At 36.3% G+C, this 15,269-nt stretch overlaps 1 long non-coding RNA gene across 1 annotated transcript; it reads left to right on the top strand.

Annotated features, from left to right (window-relative positions):
- Window positions 1–463: 463 nt before the first annotated feature.
- Window positions 464–11,551, top strand: LOC309661018. The gene is made up of 2 exons (XR_014263797.1): window positions 464–1,780; window positions 1,969–11,551. It is a non-coding gene; the product is annotated as an uncharacterized lncRNA (long non-coding RNA).
- Window positions 11,552–15,269: the final 3,718 nt, after the last annotated feature.

Raw genomic sequence — 15,269 nt, 5'->3', positions numbered from 1 at the left:
TTGCTTGTCTGTAAAGCTTTTGATTTCTCCATCAAATCTGAATGAGATCCTTGCCGGGTAGAGTAATCTTGGTTGTAGGTTCTTCCCTTTCATCACTTTAAATATGTCATGCCACTCCCTTCTGGCTTGTAGAGTTTCTGCTGAGAAATCAGCTGTTAACCTTATGGGAGTTCCCTTGTATGTCATTTGTCGTTTTTCCCTTGCTGCTTTCAGTAATTCTTCTTTGTCCTTAATTTTTGCCAATTTGATTACTATGTGTCTCTGCGTGTTTCTCCTTGGGTTTATCCTGTATGGGACTCTCTGCGCTTCCTGGACTTGGGTGGCTATTTCCTTTCCCATGTTAAGGAAGTTTTCGACTGTAATCTCTTCAAATATTTTCTCGGGTCCTTTCTCTCTCTCTCCTCCTTCTGGGACCCCTATAATGTGAATGTTGTTACGTTTAATGTTGTACCAGAGGTCGCTTAGGCTGTCTTCATTTCTTCTCATTCTTTTTTCTTTATTCTGTTCCACAGCAGTGAATTCCACCATTCTGTCTTCCAGGTCACTTATCCGTTCTTCCGTCTCAGTTATTCTGCTACTGATTCCTTCTAGTGTATTTTTCATTTCAGTTGTTGTATTGTTCATCTCTGTTTGTTTGTTCTTTAATTCTTCTAGGTCTTTGTCAAACATTTCTTGCATCTTCTCGATCTTTGCCTTCATTCTTTTTCCGAGGTCCTGGATCATCTTCACTATCATTATTCTGAATTCTTTTTCTGGAAGGTTGCCTATCTGCACTTCATTTAGTTGTTTTTCTGGGGTTTTATCTTGTTCCTTCATCTGGTACATAGCCCTCTGCCTTTTCATTTTGTCTGTCTTTCTGTGAATGTGATTTTCATTCCACAGGCTGCAGGATTGTAGTTCTTCTTCTCAAAGTCCACAAATTTAAATGTCAGTCTCTTCCAAAAACACTGTCACAGAAATATCCAAAATTATGTTTGACCACATACCTGGGCACAGTGGCTCAGCTAAGTTGACACATAAAATTAATCACCACAGGTATGTTATGAAGACTGATGGAAAGAAAAAGAATGTGAAAAGCAAGAAGCTGAGGGTGGATAAGGTTTTCCCCTTGGTCCAGGGGGTGGCATTATCAAAAGTAAGAGTAAAAGAAGAGATAGAGTGTGAATGGAAGAGACAGGGTTGAATAACAAGTTTGACTGAGTATACTGAACTTGAAATAACTGTGGATAATCTATGTGAAGGTGTTTCTTAGGAGATGTGAAGTATGGGTCTGAAGCTCAGGGAAGAAGCCAAGGATCATAAAAAGAAACCAGTGGCCTGTTTGGCTGGGAGTACAGACCATTCATGCAGATAGTGATTTTTCAAACTGAAAGCTCATAAGAATCATCTGTGAAGTATTTTTTAAAATATAGATGCCTGTCTCTACACCAAAAACACTGACTCAGAATTCTGAGAGCAGTAGCCCATGCATCTGTATTTAGAAAGCTGCATAAATGATTCTGATACACAGCCAAATTTGAAAGCCACTAGCTTAAAGTCTGAGAACCGATGGCTTAAAAACAGAGTATGAAGCTAAATAAGATACTAAAGAAGAATAAAATGTAGAGAATAGCACATTTTAAGGAGAACTGGTTAGGAGAACCCACAAAAGGAAGCATTGGTAAGTCAGGCAAGGGTAAGGTTATAAGAGCCAAAGAAAAATAGTTTTAAGGAGAGCTGGGTCAACAGTTATCAAATGGGTCAGCAATGTTAGTGAAGATAAGGAATGCAAAAATAAAAGGCATTCCTGAGCCTGCGCGTCTGGAGCCTGTGCTCCGCAACAGGAGAGGCCACGATGGTGAGAGGCCCGCGCGCCGCGATGAGGAGTGGCCCCCACTTGCCACAGCTGGAGAAAGACCTCGCACAGAAACGAAGACCCAACACAGCCAAAAATAAATAAATAAAATTTAAAAAAAAAAAAAAAAAAAGGCATTCAACTTGGTTTTCCTCTATTAAAGTTCATTTAACCTATCAATAACAAAGGAGTGTTCAAGTCTTAGGAGTAGTAAGCTCCATTTTTACTGCCTAGTCCCACTTTACAGGTTCCCAGAGCCAGAAGCAGCTGTTTCACAAGATGGCAGCTGGCCAGGACTTTTTCTGTTGCACTGAGCTAGGAGACAAGAGAGGCACAAAACAAGATACGGATTCAAAGAAAAAGACTAAATAAACTATATCGTAGACATCAGCCTGACCACTATGTTTAGAAACCAGCAGGATGACATGCAAAAGTCACTGTATATATCTTCCAGCTGGAAAATGTTTCTAACTAAAGAAAGGAGGCCAGAGAATTTTCAAAAGAATTGTTGAGACTATGAGTTGTAAAGGGAATGTAACAAATCCTACCTCAATGTCACTACAACAAATGTCAAGTTTTATCTCACAAAAGCCCTATGTTCATCTTAACTTATATCGAAACTTTGCATCAGAGCCAAATTCTAAAAGAAGACGCTATAGAACCACAGCTAAGATATAATCAAAACAGGTCTCTTAAAGCTTATGTCCATTGGACTGAACCTCTCATAATAGCTAATTTAGAAAACACACCATTGTCCCCTCTGTGGGGGAACAATCATTCATAACATTTTGTCCTCCCTCTGGTAGACCAGTAGTGTGAGCAGAGTTTCAGTTGGGAAATTAGTGAGAATTCACTGGAACCAAAACTGGGCCCTGATATACCAGGTTCTAAGCAACTGAGGTAACCAGTACATTTGAAAATTACTGACAGAAATCTGGGACATACAGACTCTTATAAAACTTTTCATTTGCGAATTTAGGTACATGTAAGTACACAGGTAGGTATATATAGTTAAGAAATATCTTGCTTGGAAAATGAGTGAGGATAACCAGCCCTATTTCCACCTTTTTTTGTAATTAATTATATTAGAAATATCTCCTGGTTTGGAAGATCAACTGAAACAAAATGACATAAAAAATAATATATAAGGAGAAAATTTAGCTGTTTTTAACTCAGAAGATTCTCATAACTGTCAATATTCTCATTGGATTCGTTCAAATTAAATTGTCCTGGAAAGCATTATTAGCCCACCATTTCTGTATTTCCCTCAGTCCAAAGTCTATTTCTAATTCAGTTCTTCTCCTATATGCTAGAGCTCATAATGCTGAAGTTAATGCTTTCTGTATAGCAGGAGTTTAATCAAATAAGCAACATTCAGGTTCCTATTTAAAAACCAGGATCTTGCCTCATATCCTGAGTCTCGTCCTCACAGCCCACAATCATGCCATTCACATTCTATGTTCTCATAAAATTACTAAGAATAAGACCCATACCAATGGGTACACTCTAACACAAATGGTCTTATTGTATCACTAACTACTGACTTTCTTAATTACAACCCACTAGGCGGGCGCTGCAGATTTAAACTGAAAGCTAAACTGCAGCTGCATGTCCAATTCAGAAATTTTAAAATTCATAGATGCAGAATTGGAGGGCTGGAGCAGAGAAGCAACTTATCCAACATCCCACAATCAGTGAGAAACGGAGCCAGGGCTTGAACTCAGGTCTTCCTGAGTACCAATACTGCAATAATTTCTCTAAACGATTTATAACTTGAGAGCTCCTCCATGTCTGACATGTCCGCACTGCTCCAACTAGTCTATATTCTTTCCTTTTTTGCGCCTTTCCTCAGCATCTGTCTTTTCATTTTGTCCCTCTGACAGCTCCATTCTCCAGCTCTTCCATGTGATTTATTTGTTCCTTGGTGTGTCTGAACAGATTTACATTTCTATCATGAACTTCAACTCTGTTGTCAAGAAAAAGTATTTTGGCTGGTTATTGTCCCAAGGACAGATCAGATCTACAGGGGTCTGAAACAATCTGGATTTAACGTTATACTCTTGGGAAACCCTAGTCCATGGAAAAAACATATTTTCCGTCTTGGTCTTTGGGTTATGAAATTCTTAATGGTACGATGGAAAGATGTGGGAGAGCTGAGAATTTATAATAGATTTTATATATTTCACCTTACTCCAAACTAGAAAGCCATGCTGTATTTAGACTGCTGCCATATAAAATAGTTGTTCATTCCTTTGTATAAATGTATATTATGTGCTACCAGTTATTTGTATTTCTCTGTGATAGATGTTCTTCTGTTCTTGGAACTCTAAGAAAGTAAATATGAGATAAGCTGTTGCTCATCTTATAAGTTCCAAAAAAATTTCATGTATGTTACAGGGTTCTGTTGAGCTGCAAGTGAAGGTAGAAACAAACATACATGTTGTGATTCTCCCAGATATAAAAAATAAGCAAACAATAATATAGCTTTATAAATGATTTCATCATAAAAGCCTTTTTGTTAATTTTACATTAACTAGCCAGAAATATCCAAAGCGCTTTTGCTAAAATCCTAATTCTAAATATTGAATAATTAAGACAAAGTATACTGAGGTTCATGTCTTTACAGTATTTCATTCCTATATCTACTCAGAAAGGATAAGGGACAAATGAATAAATTCTGGGGAACCCCTGTACAGCTGGCCTAAGACAAAAAATCAAATAAGGTGATCTACAAGGTTCAAGAGTATTGTGATTTAAATAAATTAATTAATTAAAGTTTTTAAAAACCAGACAAGAGGATTTACATTCAGTAAAAGCCCACTTACAATATTTTTATTCACTCACTTGAGATTCATTGTGGGAATGTTTCGTGTGCAAATCCTTCACACTTTCTCTTATAGATACCTGATGAAAGGAGAAACACAGTACCAGCAAGTAGAGGCCATTGTACCACCTAGAGAGCTGCCTTTTCACTGGCTTTGATTGATGGTGACAGTTCAAATCTACCTCAATTTCTCCCATCATATTCTTAATGCTAAAGAGCTGCTCATATGTTCCTTCAACCCAGCGACACTAGATTTATAGGTATGCACACAGAGCAGGCAGGAAAAAAAACAGGAGGCTGGCAGTCTTGTACAAATGCAAAGGGTATGGTTGCATACACCATGGTTAGCTTTAACAGGCACAGAAAAATATTTCTTTTTCTGACAAGCAGAAGCCCACACTGAGCTAGATGAACATACAGATAAAGAAGACTAAGCACAATAGGAGTGTGCCAGGAAATGCATTAGGTGGCCATCCCATGGTCTTCCAGGGTCAAATATAAAAGTAAGCCCAATACATAATCAATGGTGGCCTTCATCTCTTTCTCTGGTGAAGTTTTCATTGAAACCTGAGTCCACTCCCTCCATTCAAGTATCTGCTTTTGAAACTAAGTTACCACTTAAATGAAAACATCAAAGAAGCATTAGTATGAGCAAGGGAAAAGACCCATTATGTCATCCAGCTCACTTCTTGCCAGTAATAAATCCTGCCCTCAATTCTCTTTTCTAAGAGTTGGTCTAGGCTTATTTTTAAAGCCTCAGAGATGGGCATCCATCCTCTCCCCAAGAGGATATTTATTTCACATTTTAATAAGTTTCACAATTAGGAAACTTTTCCTGAGAGCCAGTCCAATTTTTCTTTGCTTAATTTCTTTACTTGGCATTTAGTCATGGCTCAGAGTTCTGAAAATCATTCAAAGGCAGTTGATCTGGAAAAGTATAGCTGCAAATGTTCGTGATGTCTGTCAAATAGTGAGAGCTTTGGAGACTGGTGGAAGTATGCCTATCATAAGCATCTGAAATCACTTTGATTTTCTCTATGAATTCCACTTCTATGTTTGCTTTATGACATATGATTTATATTATCATGAACTTGAGTCAGCAGAAATTATTTGAAACCTTCAGTGGCATATTCTTTTAGCTTAAAAAACAAAAAAATCAGCACAGGTCACAGAACACCATTAGGGAAAAGGTCAGTTATTTGTAGCAAACTTCACTAAGGTTGTGGTCCTAATTTTTTCCAATATAGTGGGCCAAGACTGGTAAGAACATCAAAGACTTGAGTAGAACAAAGGAATAATTTCCTCCTCAAAACAGCCTTAAATGCCCAATTCAAGAAAATCAGAATTTGGTAATCTGATGAGAAAAAAATATGTATTTTGAAGAAGCAAATAAGTCATGCTATACATGCTTTTATTTACAGAATTTTATCTCCTTAAGCCCTTCATTTCTCCTGCTTTGTAACAAACTAAAGCCAATAATAACAATAAAAATTTTCAAAAAGACCCAAAAGGCTTTAATTTAAACAATAAGCATTTCTGATAATTTCTGAAGATATAAAAGTCTAGAATAAAGTATAAATCAAATTTTATATTTTGCATTGCTTTACTTTTTTTCAGCAAATTAATAAATATTAAATAATAGGAAAGATAGCCAATGTATTAAGCTATGGACCATCTTTATCTGGAGAGCATACTCTTATTTTCCATATTAAGCTTTTCTCTAATCAATGTGATTTGATATAAAATATGTTTCCATCAAAACTCAGTTATTAATTTAAATGGTCCCTTGAAAGCAATTTAGGTACAGAAAACAAATTCTAAAATAATTTTGAGTGCTTTTCAGTGTAAAACATCTAAAACTCACTAACTGCAATAACGGGAGCTGTAGTTTTGTTTTCCTATTACATGATGAAATCTACTCATAATGACTTCAGATATTAAGAATACTTCTATATCCTTTTGCTGGACATTATCACCTTTCAGTGAGCTTTTTCCAATCTCATGAAGTCTTTACAAATAAGGGGATTCATGCCAGTGAACATTCTGTGCTCTTAAGGATGCAAAAAGTATCAAGTTATACTGAAGTTGCTGCTAAAAATGGCAACTCATTGTGCAAACTAGATAGGGGCTCTTTCCTGTGGCACAAATGGGAAACATTGCAAGGTGCTCCCTCTGAGAAGATCAATTAGAAAAAGTACCCTTCCCTTTCTTCTGGCCTGAGGCAGGTTCCCAGGCAGGACACAGAGCATGGCAAGCAAAATGCTCCCTGGGTTTTAGTTCATCATGCCCACCTGGCTAGGTGCCTCTGCAGGACACAGGAGAAACAACCACATGCAGTGACTACGGATTCCACCTGTATTACCTGGGTTACCAGTCAGTGTGATGATAAGACAATGAGGAAATGCCCACCAAAGACCTCTACTTCCCGTGTTACTTAGATCTTGTTTTGTAAAAACAGTTCCACTGTGACTTGAAAAATGTGATATTTAAACTAAAATAATAAGAAACAACCTCTTCTCAGAAGGGCATTCATCAGTATGAAATACTGGAAAAAATTAAAAACTGGGGAGTTCTGCAGATCTGAAATCCAAACTTTAACATTTACTTGTGTTGTCATATTGGTCAAATTACTTAAACTCTCTTAATCTTTCCTAATCCACATGATGGAGATAATAGTAGCTGATGGGAAGACTAAATGAAATAGCATATGAAATGCCTGTTAAACAGTCCATAGAACATAGTTATATACAGTATCTGGCTTTAATCCTACATGGAAAGAAGATAGGGATATAAAATAATCTGGCACAGTAAATTGGCTGTTCATTTCATTAAAGCCTGATTTTGTATATGAGTCACTGTGTGGTTGCTATGGAAATCACTGAATTATAAAGGTGATTACTTTACCAAATTCTTTTGTAGCATATTCACTGCAAAATACTTCTGTTTCTGAGTAGCTTGAGGTATGTGGTTTAGCTTGGAACATTCTCTAAGAAGTTTGTCCTCAAGTATTTGAATTTCTTCTCCCTTCTCCCCAACCCCATATGGGATATGATATTTATGAGTAAAAAAAATGAATTAGATATCCTCAGAGATTTACTGAAAAGACTAAACAAACTTTGTCTTTTTATGTGTATTTTTAACACTGGCCAAACTGCCTAATACTTTGATTGTGCTTCTTCCATATTCTGCAGTACAGTTTAATACTCTATGGCTTCCCAGCCAATTCTGCATAGAGAACCTTCAGTAGATGGGGCTGAGAGGGGTAGACATCGTAGATAATTATTTTCTGGAGGAAACTGGTCCAGCTGAATACACAGTACTAGATAGGCGTTTGCGTCTTCTTTTTATAATTAGGTTTTGTTGTTACCTTTCTAATAAGACAGTTGTTCTGCAGAATGGAGATTATGATATTATGAACACTTACATAAATTGAAGAGCATTTAAAGGGCTTCAAGAGAAAAGGGCTATATTAATCTAATACAATATATTTAACAAGTATTCCTCTTTAAATGCTTCACATGTCCTTTCTGCTGAACAGAAAGTTTAAGTAGTGAAAGAAAGTCTAATAGAGGAGAACCCTAGTGAGAGGCTGGCCTTGGGGACAGATTAGAAATGGCAGGATCGTGAGAAAGCTGTAAGGAAAGAGAGACATTTTCTTACCTTAACTTCGTGCACATAACAACCAGCCCTGCTGTGTGGAAGTCATGTTGGGAGCATTACCAATGATTGATTGTACCTAAAGGTAGCATTCATGGGGACTCACTTTTCCTACATCACTTTCTAATGTTTTACTTTACAATTAGAAAGAAGAAAAGGCTGGATGTTTCTGTTATTATCTATAATATATTTTTTTATTGCGCCAGTGTAATTAGACTATGGAGCTTTAGTAGCTAATAACAGAACATGTTTAATAGTCCCATCAAAGAGATATGCTTAGGATCCTAAAAGAAGTTATATAATTCCCAGATAGAAAAGAATCATGAAACTTGGGTTGAGTCCATTCACTCACTCAACAGATATTTATGGAGTACCTACATTGCACTGTGACACTAGTGCTGGAGATACATGTTAATAAACAAAGTAGTCATGTGAGTTCTTGCCCATGGAGCTTTTGATCATTCAGGGGAGATACTATTAATTACATGATCACACAAAAAATGTAAAACTGCCACTCTGTAAAATACTCTGAGGCAGTGCTATGTGTCCAGAAAAGAATTAATTGAAAGAATAACACTGGACTGATATCTGAAGTAACTAGAAAAAGAGGGAGGGGAAATTAGGACCCTCCTATTCAAAAGCCCTGAGGCAGGGAGAAGTATATGGAACTAAAATAAACACAGTGTGATCAAATCCCAGAGAGCAGAGCTTTAGAGAACAGGTTAAGGCTTTGTGTAATTATCCTGAAAGAGACAGAAAGCCATGGGGGATTTTTAAGCAGCAGAAACATTAAATGTTATGTTTTGAAAAAGTAATTCTGACTACAAAAGGGAGAATGGATGTGAAGGCTAACGCAGTGTATTCAGATGAGAGACCACCAGGCTTTAGTCTCTACATCTCCATCAGCACTACTCTTTTTAAGGTCATTGGTGACCACAACAATGACTAATCACATGATCAAATGTCACTAATTTTATCCAGTTGTTCAGTAGCATTTGACATGATTGATCATTTCTTCTTAAAATATTGCTTCACCTGTCCTGCTCAGACCTTCACTGTCCTCCTTCTCGGTCTTCTTGGCTGGTTCTTCCTACCCTCCTGGTAAGCTGCAGTACTCCAGGGCTTCTTCCATGGACTTCTGTCTCTATGCTTCCTCCCTAGGTGATCATATCTAATCCCATGACTTTAAATACATCTACATGCTGACAACATTTAAGTCTATACCTTCATCTCTAACCTTATCTATTGAATTTGTATAATATGGCAACCACGCCAAAAGAGATCTTGAATCTGATCTCTATTGCTGACACTATTTTAGGCCACCATCTTTCAATTGCAATAGCTTTCTACACTGTCTCTTTGCTTTCACCCAAGACTTCTAAAATATAAACCAAATCATGTCACTCTTTTGCTCAAAGCCCTCTGAAGTCTTTTAGTCTTCTTAAGAGTAAAGTCCAAAATTCTTCTCACAGCCTACAAAGTCCTACATGATCTGCAATCTGCTCTACCTCTACCCTTTCTATTCTCTTCCTTGCTGGTCATGAAAAAGCTAAGCAAGCCCAGGGATCTTGCATTTGCTATTCTCTCTACCTAGAAAGCACCCTAACCCCGATATCACAATACCATCTCCCACAGTTCTCTCATATCGTTCCCCAAATATGTTCATCTGTAAACTTTTTTGACCACCCTCTATAAAACAATTACCTATCCAAGTCAATCCCCTTTACTCTTATTGGCTTTGTTTTTCTTCATGGAATTTACCACACAATTTATCCCATATGGAATTTATACCTCACATATTTATTTGTTTATTGTAAACCAGCCCCTTCTCGAAGATTGTGCGTTCCAGGAGACCAGGAAATTGGTCTTGCCTATTATTCTATGAGACAATGTACATAGTAAGCATCCAAAAAAATATCTGTTGAACTAATAAATAAATCCATAAAATCAGATTAAAAATAAATTGGCTGTTGAGAATTTGAACTAAAGTGACTTACATACAGTAGAAACTCCAAAAATGACAGTTATTGATAATTATCCATATTCACTGTTATATGTAATTCAGAAATTCCCATGAGGTGAAATATATTAGTCCCATTTTGCAGATAAGAAAATTGAGGCTCAAGAAAAATTGGAAATTTGCTCAAGATTCCACAGGCAGTACATGTGTGAATAAGGAATCCATTCTAGGTCATATACCTCCTTTCCACTGTCTCCTATAAACAACCTGTGTATTGCAAGCAGAGTTTGACTGACTTTGTGTATTCAGGTAGTTACATTAAAAAAAATCTTGGCACAAAATTAAGGAAGTGGCTCACAGAATATGATAGGGATAAAGAGTCAGAAAAACCACATGTCAGAGTCTGGCTCACACAGTAAATCCAGGTGATGACCTTGAAAACACTCTTCACCTCTCCACTTCAATATCTGCCTCTATAAACTGATAATCTTAAAACTTGCATAGTACACAATGGGATACCAATGATTAATGGTTACCGCCTGCAAAGAATTATCTAAGTGCTAAATAATATTATCATTACTAACAGGCTTGGAATTCTGGTTCAGAACATTTGGCCACTTATTCAAACCTTATCTAAACTATCTTGAAGTCTTGAGTCTTTAAAACTGGCCTTACTAAAGCTTTCTAACTGCTTATAGTCTAAAGTAATGTATTTAGAAGAGAGTTTATCCTGTGAATCTTGTGAAATTTTCCAATTTCTGCTTTTAAAGTTATCCCTTAAGAGGAAGTGAAGACGTGTTTATTAGGAAAGCAAAAGCAACCTGCTGGAGAAGCGATTCCTTTTGAACTTGCCATTTGGTCTCAGCATCCTGCAGTGGACGCTGCTAATTTTCTGAACCTGTGGTTGAGCCAAATTTCACAATGGCAGTGGACTTCCTGGACACTTCCTGCCCAAAGGAGTACAAAATCCAGATACAGCAAGCAAGAGGAGAACCACTGACTGGAAAGTGGGTCATAAAAAATATCCAATATAGCCATTCAGTAACTTCCCTTGATAGGAATTTTAGATAATTCACTGTGGTAACAGTTTAAGTTCTATTTTTCTCAATACCTAAATACTATTTTGACAATTTATATCATATATGTCATGTATATTGTTTACTTAGATAGGTTTAATTGCTTAATGGATGACAAGGGCTTTGTTAGAACTAGAAATATAAAAATAGAGACATAGCCACTAACATTATAAAAAATGCTAATAAAAGTAAATACAGAACCTTGGATAAAAGGCCTTAATCTGACCTAAGGAAAGAGCCCCTATGACTTTTGAGAAATACATTACATAGTGATTAAAGCAATAGACTCAAGAAAAATTGCCTGTTTAAGTTCCAGTTCTGCCACTTATTAGCTGTGTGACTCTGGGCAAGTTATTTAACTTCTCTGTACCTTGCTTCTTCATTGTAAAATGGAGATGTTAATGGAAGCTACCTCATTAGAGTGTTGTGAAGATTGACTTGGTTAATATGTATAAAACACTTAGAAGTTACCTGGCAGAAAGTATATCATTACTAGTTGTTATTTTTCCCAAATAATAGTCTATCCCTGGTATTAGCACATAATCCAATATTTTAGTAAAATCTAAGTTGGAATAACTATGGAATACCTCTAGCTAGTTGACAATGTTAAGAAGTTCTTAATGTGATTGAGCACTATTTATGAGTTTCATTCAGGACTTTACCACTTACTAGCTGAATGAACTTGGACAGGTTACTTAACCTCTCTGTATTTCCATTTCCTCAGCAGCAAACAGGGGATAGTATTTGTACTACTGATGACCGAAGATTAAAATAATTAATAAAAATAAAGCACTGAGAAAAGAGCCTGGCACATTGAGTTAATCAATAAATATTTGTTATTATTATCACTGCCAATACCAGAAAATAAGTTATGATCAAAGGAAAGAGAGCAGAGTCCCTATGAGTAATTAACAAAGTTCATAATATATCATTTTAAAGTACAAAATGCTTCCTCCAAGATGAACATAGTTTTTAGAAAGAAATAATCAATTAAAAATAAATGCTTTTAGGCCTACAGCCGACAGAGTAAAAAAATATATATATACCAGCTGAAAGCTAATGAATAGTATCACCTTTTTGGAGGGCTGTTGGACAAGCTCCTGTGGGTAGACATCAATCTTTAGAATTTACATAGTACCTACCAACTAGCCTGAAGCCCTTAACAAGCTGTGACATGGGATGATATAAAGTAGTGACAAGGAAAAGAAAAACAAAATAAGAAGTGAAAGGAAAGAGCACATGCAACTCTGCTGAGTTTCACAACCTGGCCAATGGCCTACTTAAATCTTAAAAGCTACACTCAAAGTAGCTGAGTCTTGTTTAAACAGTTAACTCTAAGTCCCAAGGAAGGTAGAGAGTCTGATGTCTACTAATATCATAACTTTTTATCATAACTTACATGAGTCTTCCATAATAAACATCAAATATGTTTGGAGAAGATCATTTTGATTACATACTGGTGAGGTGTAAGAAAATCCCCCTCATCTTCTGACAAATGGAGTTATTTTCACGCACAGCTTTGGAGGTTAACGAATCATCACTTCCTACGTTGGTGTGTGTGAAAGCAATTGCTCTGTTTATAGTCCCTCTCTCTTGTTCTTTCTAAACTCACTAAATTCTTATTTACAGCCTCCCCAGCTCCCAACATACTGGCCGACCTCCAACTCATTCCTAAGAGGAGACAGTATTTCCAGGTCTATGCACACTGAATACATTGAGATTTCATCCTCGTTAAGGGCAGGATGATAGGAAATTTCCTACTATTACAGCAAAGGAACCAGCCTTTATTTACTCAGCATGCTTGCTGACAGCCCTCTCATGCTGGAATGGACATTCTGGGGGTGGCCTGGCTCAGAATCTAAAGAACAGTTTCTGTGGGGCAGCACAAATCCTACAAAATTGTGTGTGGTTTCCCCTTAAAAATTGTTTATTAAAAGCCTTACCAATGGATAGGAGAATCCCAGAGATACTGGCAAGGGAATTCTACTAGTACAATCATGTGAATATGTCTTAGAATTTTTAAAAATAATAAACTCAAAGTGGTTTATATTTTGTTGCATTTATACTTGTTAAAAAATAAATAAGGTTATCAGGCCCTCTTTATTGTTACACAGCCAACAAAGGTTACGACCAAACTGGTTTAGATTCAGACAAAACGGAAATTGCGTATATCCCTATGTCTAGGAAAGCCTGTAAAAATTCACGAGCGTAGCAGCAACTAATCCTTGCTCTGCTTCTCTCCTTGAACTGCAACTGCTTGGGTGAAAAGAGAACAGCAGTTATAGAATCTGCTTCCATGCTGAAGAAAGCTGTGGGAGTTGACACAAAAACTGCTAAAAAAACCACATATATTTATATTTTTTACTTTGCTGATTCTTCAGTTTCTACAAACTTCCAATTTAAAGTAAACCACCACCACCAACAACAAAAAAAGTAACCCTGTACTCCTGGCTAAGTATTTTTCTCTACTCCCAACATCCTATTATTAGTGGTAACCCACATATTGATGCTTGATAAAATAATCTATTCCAGACAGCCACTTGGTGACTTAATAAAATCAGTTAGAAATAGCCTAGCAGATGTGTGGAAAATATTCAAGATAATGTTTAAAAGAGAATAATTACTGTTTCCTAGTAATAGAAGAGTTGCTTGGAAAAAGAGATGAAATACATTTTTTTGAAAATGTTCCTTTAAAATATTTAAATACAAGTTACCTCTATGGAAGAGATCCAGTTAAAGGACTAAGGTTTCCAATGAGCCATGCAAAAACTGTCTTGCTAAACAGTTGCGTATAAATTGAACTTTTTAAGTTTGAATATTTAAATGTGTGATATCTATTTAAAGAACTACACAGAGCTCTTGTACTAAAATAAAGATCTTTCCTTTTTATTGTTTTGTCATTTTCTGGGATAATTTTCTGGCAGAATTTTTTAAAACAAAGCACACCTTATGATATAAAAATAAGAAAAATGGGTGGAAAATCCATGTAACCTATCAATTAAATGATTATAAGGGCTATATAAAATTGAAAATGGCTGGAAAAAATATCTTTGAACTTTACCTCGTAGAATGTTTCATCTTATTTCACAAAAGGCATTTTAAAGTTGATGCGTTCTTGCTACCTATGGGCAGCTTCAAATTCCACCTGATAGCCCCCAAACTGCTTTCTTCCTAATGGTAGGACTAATCAAAGGGTCTTAGAAAGTGATTGCTGAATCCACTAATGTTGAATCTCCTGCAAATAAGGGTTGCAAAGAGATGTTAATGAAGAGTATTTTGAATAAGGACCCAGTACAATTGCATTAAAAAATAAACCAACCTCATGGTGAGTGAGCCAGCCTCACGGTGAGTATATGGAAAACAACTATAACACATTTTTCAACTTTGGCAATGTTATTGTTACCTAGATCTTTCTTCAAATAGAGACAGAATGTACCTTTCTTCCAAGAAGGGATCATAAAAGTGAAACAGGAACAAAGAAATGAGCAACACTGCATCTTTCTCGGGGTGCAGCTTTTATAAGGTTTTGTACACAGGTTATTTAATCACTTTAAGTGTCTACAGCAATACTTCCCTTCCTCTCAGCAATTTGGACCAGAAAGACTGTAACAGTAATTGGAATATGAGTCACAGGATGTACAAAACAGCACTTAAGGAAAGCCAAGTCAATACTTTTTCAAATTGTGGAAGTTTGGCGGATTTTTCTTTTCCCTTTTGTCTTGTTTGTCTGCTTTCGTTTTTTAAAGTACTGATTTTATGTTTTGGCCTAAAGTTCTTCATGCTCCTAGAATTTGGGCTTGCATTAAAAAAAAATCACAGGGCTTTTTTGTTGGTGTTATTGCAGTTGCTTTTAAATTTTAGAGAATTATATTATGCATGGATGGGTAATATTGCCTAGTCTTTTCCTGATCAAAGGTT

Source organism: Balaenoptera physalus (assembly GCF_965194825.1).
Source record: "Balaenoptera physalus genome assembly, chromosome: 5".
Classification (NCBI taxonomy): domain Eukaryota; kingdom Metazoa; phylum Chordata; class Mammalia; order Artiodactyla; family Balaenopteridae; genus Balaenoptera; species Balaenoptera physalus.
The sequence above is the reverse complement of the archived record's forward strand: the minus strand, read 5'-3'. Positions and strand labels throughout refer to the sequence as shown.